Genomic DNA, 7,450 nt, shown 5'->3' on the forward strand with positions numbered 1-7,450 from the left:
TGCTGTAGTTCCAGTGTAGAAAAGGGAATCGATCGCACGTATAACCCGGCGTGCTGTGAGAGACTGCAACTTTACTGTTCGGTGCGTGAGGTAGGTCCATTTTATTGTGTATATGTGGACGTGGGAATGTATTTATTTTGTAAATGTATGACGCGTGAATTCCTCTGTGTAGTAAATGGGATGAGGGAATGGTCTGCCAGATATTCGAACGGAAGTCCGGCCGATCGGTATGTAAACCCACTCATGTCTTTGTCCACTTTAAAGTAAAAGTGTTTTTAATCTTGTTTCTTGTGTATTTTAGGCCGTTAAAGAGGGCGCTTGATTGCAACGCGGTTTAGCCTCGACGCTGCTGTTTTGTTTGTAGTTTTGTTTCCTCTTGTTTTGTTTCTATTTCTTTTGCTTTGTTTTCTTTTTATTAGTTCTGTTTGTTTTGTTTATTTTGATTTGTTCCTATCTGTTTTTATTGAGAACCGTTTCTGACAACTGTTTTGTGTGCAGCTGTTTTGAGTGCAGCTGTTTGCTGTTGGGTTTTCTTTTTCTCATTGTAATATTTTGCGTATGCTTAGATTCTGATATAATTGATTATTTGTTTTTGTGCTTTTTTTGTTTTCACTGTCGGTAAGCAACTGTGTTTTTGTGTGAGCGTTAACTGCCTATTGCTGGCCACATTAACAATTAATGCTGTTACCAACTAATGCTGGTTGTTTGTAATTGGTTTTCCTTTTTTTCTTTCATAGGAGCAGGGGTGACCCAAAAGCGGGCAGGCTAGCCGTCCGGTGCATGGCGAACAGAAGTTCTCTTTTGAGTGTGCGGTAGAGGCTTTCTTGTAGTGGATTTCACAAGTGTGTGTGTGCGTTGGAAGTTTTGGGCACGGTGTACTCTTTGCGGGCTGATTCGAGGCCTACTGCTCAGCCTGTCCAGCTAATGGTACACCCCAGCTCCGTCACGAGAGTCGACCTGTCTGTTTACTGGTTGAACTTCATTGCTCATGTACAAAGTAGTGGCCTTGCCATCTAGCCCCATTGTTTGACTGACTCTAGTACCCTGTTTTAAATTATTTATGATCATTAAAGAATTATATATATTTTTGTACGTATTCACGTCTCAGTGTCTGGTGATTGTGGGAGGGAGAAGCGAACTTGTGTGCCCTTTTTCTTATGGGTATTTCCCCAGCTGGGTTAATGCTGGGGTGGCGTAGTCGTGATTCATTATAGCTCAGTATTTGAGAGCGTGTCTGTCACCATTTAATTCTCCCGTGTCGCCACACATGTATCAGATGAAAACATGCAGCCAGAGTATTGAGAAGGGACACAGACTACAGAGCTAAAAACAATGACAGTTTATGGGTTACCTCTGCTCAAGAGTTTCAATTTCCGGTGCACTTGGTTCATCTCTAAAAGCAATAATCATAACACACTATGAGGTATAGGAAGATACAAGTTTTATATGAAACTAGTACTTAAACAAACAATTACAACATTATTTCCATGCAATGACTTACCTATCTGTCCCACTGGAAATGCTTGACAATGCTGGAGCATTTGCCAATTGAGAACGTTTGGCCTTGATGGGGGTTGATGTGTTCCTAATCAAAAGGGCACTCTCATAACTGGACAAATAAGATGGAAAAATCAGATCATGGTTAATTGGCCAATTATTCTTACATAAAAAGAAATTGACTCCAGCAGTTGTTGACCCTCTTCAACATGTTCACAAATAACACTATACGCATAGGCTACATGCAGAATTACTGTATGCGTCTGTATTTTGCAATGTGAGGACACAGTATAAATGATAAATAACAGAAAATGTCAGATAACATAAAAATTGAAGTAGCCTTAGGTGTGCAGCAAACAATGCAAGAATCATATGCCTTATTAAAATATATTATTATCGAATTTCTAGGTTACAAAAAGTAAAATCACAAACCTTGTTTTTAGTGCCTTCTCTACTTTACTCAATAGCTGCTAATAATCAAAGAGCCTGTTTAACTTTTAACTATAAATGTTCGTCTGTCTATATAATAAAGTACACAGCCAAGCAATGAAAAAAGATTGTAATTAAGACATTGACTTACCTGTCGAGAAGAAAGCAGGCAAATTCAGCGTCTCTTTTGAAATCTTTCTCCAGCATTAGCTCTTTCCACCTGGAAAAAGCTATCCCGACATTAACTCTTGTTTTCTGTAATCTCCGGTCACGTTTCCTTTTACGTTCTAATCTGGACTCTTTTGGCGACAAGGATTTCTTCTCCTGTGGCTCGGCATATGTATGGTCCGCCATTAAAATGAACAGTGCAGCCTTTTAAAGTTGCCGGGGCAGTTTCAAAGCGCGTCTCTCTGCTCTGCTCCTCCGCTTCTGCTGGCTTCAGTCACGTGATGCTGGCTCTGAACGAAAACGCGTTGTGGAAACGCGTTGGCCTAGTACTTTTTGTCCCTCTCTGCTATTATAGTTTTGCAAGATGGCGGAACTACATGGAAGCCTCCGTGGACCTACCCGTCCCATGTATATAAAGACAATAAATTATTCGTTTACGAGAATAAGTCAGATAATTGGCCGAGGTGTTTGTTCACCGTTGAGGATGTATTTATGAATAAAAATATTGATTTTAGATAATAAAATACCTAAAAAACTACACAGAGTCCCTTTAACATTAGTTAATGCACTGTGAACTAACATGAACAACCAATGGACTGCTGTATTATTTAACTAACATTAACAAATATTACAAAATTCAGTATTGCTCATTGTTAGTTCATGTTAGCTAATACACTAACTAATGTTAACTAATTAACATTGATTAATGAGTTAACCACCAAGTTGAATAGTGAGAGTAAAAAAATAATTATTTATCCCATTGTGTGATGTTTCTGTGGTTCCTCAAAGGAGATTGTTAAATCTGACACAGACACACTGCGGAATCATTGTTAAAACCAAATCCAGCATAGAGGGGTTCAGTGTGTTTCATACTGTTCTGTTTTATCAAACTATACAGAATGGACGATTAAAGCAGTATCATTGCTTACTTTATTTAACACATGTGCATAACAGCATTACAAGTGTCATAGCCTAGCTCTCTGTCTGTACGTCACTCAAATCCGTCTGTGTGTCACTCAAATCTGTCCCCTTGGGAACATGACAGGAAAACTAACAATCCACTTGTTACACAGTGAATGTGGTGTTTATTGTGTGTAAAAAATACAACATGGGCACATTGTGTGAGGCAGAGAATAACCTGTCGAGATGAACTACTACTGCAGTACAAATGTTAAAAACGTAAGAGGAGCTGGGGAAGATGTGGTGTTTCTGAAAGCGCACTGCAAACTGCTACAGCAAACTATAGGCAAGTATGTGAATGTTGAACAGCAAGCTCATCGGCTGATGAAACAGCAGGAACCAATAAGCCGTGCCCTATTAAGGTTAAGCACTCATCAGCCTGCGCCATCTAGAGTTTCAGGACAGAACTTTGTATTTTTCTCTGAGAGTTTGGCATGGTAATGAATATGACACTGTTGATGTGTTTGGTCTTGCCATTATTGCGGCTGTTGATTATAGTACGTAACTTGTCACTGCGATACACACACGACACACTGCTGTGAGTCACAATGAAGATTGAGAATACGTGCTTATACATCAAGTGAAATCCCCCTAACATGGAGAAAGAAGGGAGTTGCGTCTGATCACTCAGTAAAGTAGCAGTAGACTCTTCTCAACAACAGATCTGGAGCACGAACACTGCGTACTTAGTGTTTCATCACAATACTATCAATAATATCACTAGTGCTAGACATCGTTTTATTTTTTAAGAATGTGTGACAACCCTTAGGGAAAGAAAATATATTTCCATATATTTATGATCAATATAAAGCATTCTTAAGAAATTTAAAGCAATCAGTTTCCACACACTGTAAAAAAAAAAATACTGCCTTGATTTAACTCAAAAATAATTTGTGTAATTGTATATACAGTATATTATCACATATTTTCCAATATATGAAATGTGGCAATTCCTTGCGTATTATTCATTATATTGTAATATAATTGTATATATTTTTCAATATATTTAAAGTATTTAATATATTGATCATAAATATATGGAAACGTATTTTCTTTCCATAAGGGAACATCTCTATAAATTTGTACTTCTATAAGAAAGAGATGATCAGGGATGCATTTACCAAAAGCATCATAAGCAAACTATGATCGCGAGTTCCGTTGAGTTGTGTTGGTATCGTTGAGTTGTGTTGGTATCGTTGAGTTGTGTTTAGTTGTGTTGGTATCGTTGAGTTGTGTTGAGTTGTGTTGGTATCGTTGAGTTGTGTTGGTATCGTTGAGTTGTGTTTTGTTGTGTTGGTATCGTTGAGTTGTGTTGAGTTGTGTTGGTATCGTTGAGTTGTGTTGGTATCGTTGAGTTGTGTTGGTATCGTTGAGTTGTGTTGAGTTGTGTTGTGTTGAGTTGTGTTGGTATCGCTGAGTTGAGTTGTGTTGGTATCGTTAAGTTGAGTTGTGTTGGTATCGTTGAGTTGTGTGGGTATCGTTGAGTTGTGTTGAGTTGTGTTGGTATCGTTGAGTTGTGTTGGTATTGTTGAGTTGAGTTGTGTTGGTATCGTTGTGTTGGTATCGTTGAGTTGTGTTGGTATCGTTGAGTTAAGTTGGTATCGTTGAGTTGTGTTGGTATCGTTGAGTTGAGTTGGTATCGTTGTGTTGGTATCGTTGAGTTGGTATCGTTGAGTTGTGTTGGTATCGTTGAGTTGTGTTGAGTAGTGTTGGTATCGTTGAGTTGTGTTGGTATCGTTGAGTTGTGTTGGTATCGTTGAGTTGTGTTTACATTTACATTTACATTTAGTCATTTAGCAGACGCTTTTATCCAAAGCGACTTACAAATTAGGACTAAATTAAGTGAGTCATCATGAAGAGGCAAAAACAACAACAACGCAAGAAGTGCTCAAAATACGAAGTTCAAGCATTATTCAGAGTAGCATAAGCCCGATAAGTGAGGTTTTAAAGGGAAAGGTTTTTTTTTTTTTTTTTATGAGGTTAAGTGCTCACGGAAGAGATGGGTTTTCAGCTGTTTTTTGAATGTTGTCAGGGATTCTGCATTCCGGATGAGGGTGGGGAGAGCGTTCCACCAGCATGGAACTGTGAATGAGAATGTTCTGGAAAGTGATTTTGTGGCTTTCTGTGATGGAACCACGAGACATCGCTCGTTGACTGATCGTAGGCTTCTGGTAGGGATGTAGACTCGTAGGAGTGAGTGAAAGTAGGAGGGAGCTGAGCCTGTGATAGATCTGTAAGCAAGCGTCAATGCCTTGAACTTGATGCGAGCAGCGAGAGGTAGCCAGTGCAGGGAGATGAACAGAGGAGTGACGTGGGCCCTCTTGGGCTCGTTGAAGATAAGACGAGCTGCAGCATTCTGGATCATCTGTAGAGGTTTGGTTGCACATGCTGGAAGTCCGGCCTATGATGGTATCGTTAAGTTGTGTTGGTATCATTGAGTTGTGTTGGTATTGTTGAGTTGTGTTGGTATCGTTGAGTTGTGTTGAGTTGTGTTGGTATCGTTGAGTTGTGTTGGTATCGTTGAGTTGTGTTGAGTTGTGTTGGTATCGTTGAGTTGTGTTGGTATCGTTAAGTTCTGTTGGTATCGTTGAATTGTGTTGGTATTGTTGAGTTGTGTTGAGCTGTGTTGGTATCGTTGAGTTGTGTTGGTATCGTTAAGTTGTGTTGAGTTGTGTTGGTATCGTTGAGTTGTGTTGGTATCATTGAGTTGTGTTGGTATCGTTGAGTTGTGTTGGTATCGTTGAGTTGTGTTGAGTTGTGTTGGTATCGTTGAGTTGTGTTGGTATCGTTGAGTTGTGTTGGTATCGTTAAGTTCTGTTGGTTTTGTTGAGTTGTATTGGTATTGTTGAGTTGTGTTGTGTTGAGTTGTGTTGGTATCGTTGAGTTGTGTTGGTATCGTTAAGTTGTGTTGGTATCGTTGAGTTGTGTTGGTATTGTTGAGTTGTGTTGAGTTGTGTTGGTATCGTTGAGTTGTGTTGGTATCGTTGAGTTGTGTTGAGTTGTGTTGGTATTGTTGAGTTGTGTTGGTATTGTTGAGTTGTGTTGGTATCGTTGAGTTGTGTTGGTATCGTTGAGTTGAGTTGGTATCGTTGAGTTGTGTTGAGTTGTGTTGGTATCGTTGAGTTGTGTTGAGTTGTGTTGGTATCGTTGAGTTGTGTTGGTATCGTTAAGTTGTGTTGAGTTGTGTTGGTATCGTTGAGTTGTGTTGGTATCGTTGAGTTGTGTTGGTATTGTTGAGTTGTGTTGATATCGTTGAGTTGTGTTGGTATTGTTGAGTTGTGTTGGTATCGTTGAGTTGAGTTGGTATCGTTGAGTTGTGTTGAGTTGTGTTGGTATCGTTGAGTTGTGTTGGTATCGTTAAGTTGTGTTGAGTTGTGTTGGTATCGTTGAGTTGTGTTGGTATCGTTAAGTTGTGCTGGTATCGTTGAGTTGTGTTGGTATCGTTGAGTTGTGTTGGTATTGTTGAGTTGTGTTGGTATCGTTGAGTTGTGTTGAGTTGTGTTGGTATCGTTAAGTTGTGTTGAGTTGTGTTGGTATCGTTGAGTTGAGTTGTGTTGGTATCGTTGAGTTGTGTTGGTATCGTTGAGTTGTGTTGAGTTGTGTTGGTATCGTTAAGTTGTGTTGAGTTGTGTTGGTATCGTTGAGTTGTGTTGGTATCGTTGAGTTGTGTTGAGTTGTGTTGGTATCGTTGAGTTGAGTTGTGTTGGTATCGTTGAGTTGTGTTGAGTTGTGTTGGTATCGTTGAGTTGTGTTGAGTTGTGTTGGTATCGTTGAGTTGTGTTGGTATCGTTGAGTTGTGTTTGTATCGTTGAGTTGTGTTGGTATCGTTGAGTTGAGTTGGTATTGTTGAGTTGTGTTGAGTTGTGTTGGTATCGTTGAGTTGTGTTGGTATCGTTAAGTTGTGTTGAGTTGTGTTGGTATCGTTGAGTTGTGTTGGTATCGTTAAGTTGTGTTGGTATCGTTGAGTTGTGTTGGTATCGTTGAGTTGTGTTGGTATCGTTGAGTTGAGTTGTGTTGGTATCGTTGAGTTGTGTTGAGTTGTGTTGGTATCGTTGAGTTGTGTTGAGTTGTGTTGGTATTGTTGAGTTGTGTTGGTATCGTTGAGTTGAGTTGGTATCGTTGAGTTGAGTTGGTATCGTTGAGTTGTGTTGAGTTGTGTTGGTATCGTTGAGTTGTGTTGGTATCGTTAAGTTGTGTTGAGTTGTGTTGGTATCGTTGAGTTGTGTTGGTATCGTTAAGTTGTGTTGGTATCGTTGAGTTGTGTTGGTATCGTTGAGTTGTGTTGGTATCGTTGAGTTGAGTTGTGTTGGTATCGTTGAGTTGTGTTGAGTTGTGTTGGTATCGTTGAGTTGTGTTGGTATCGTTGAGTTGAGTTGATACTGAGGGAACCTGTGAC

The sequence above is a fragment of the Abramis brama genome (assembly GCF_963993115.1).
Source record: "Abramis brama genome assembly, chromosome: 8".
Classification (NCBI taxonomy): Eukaryota; Metazoa; Chordata; class Actinopteri; order Cypriniformes; family Leuciscidae; genus Abramis; species Abramis brama.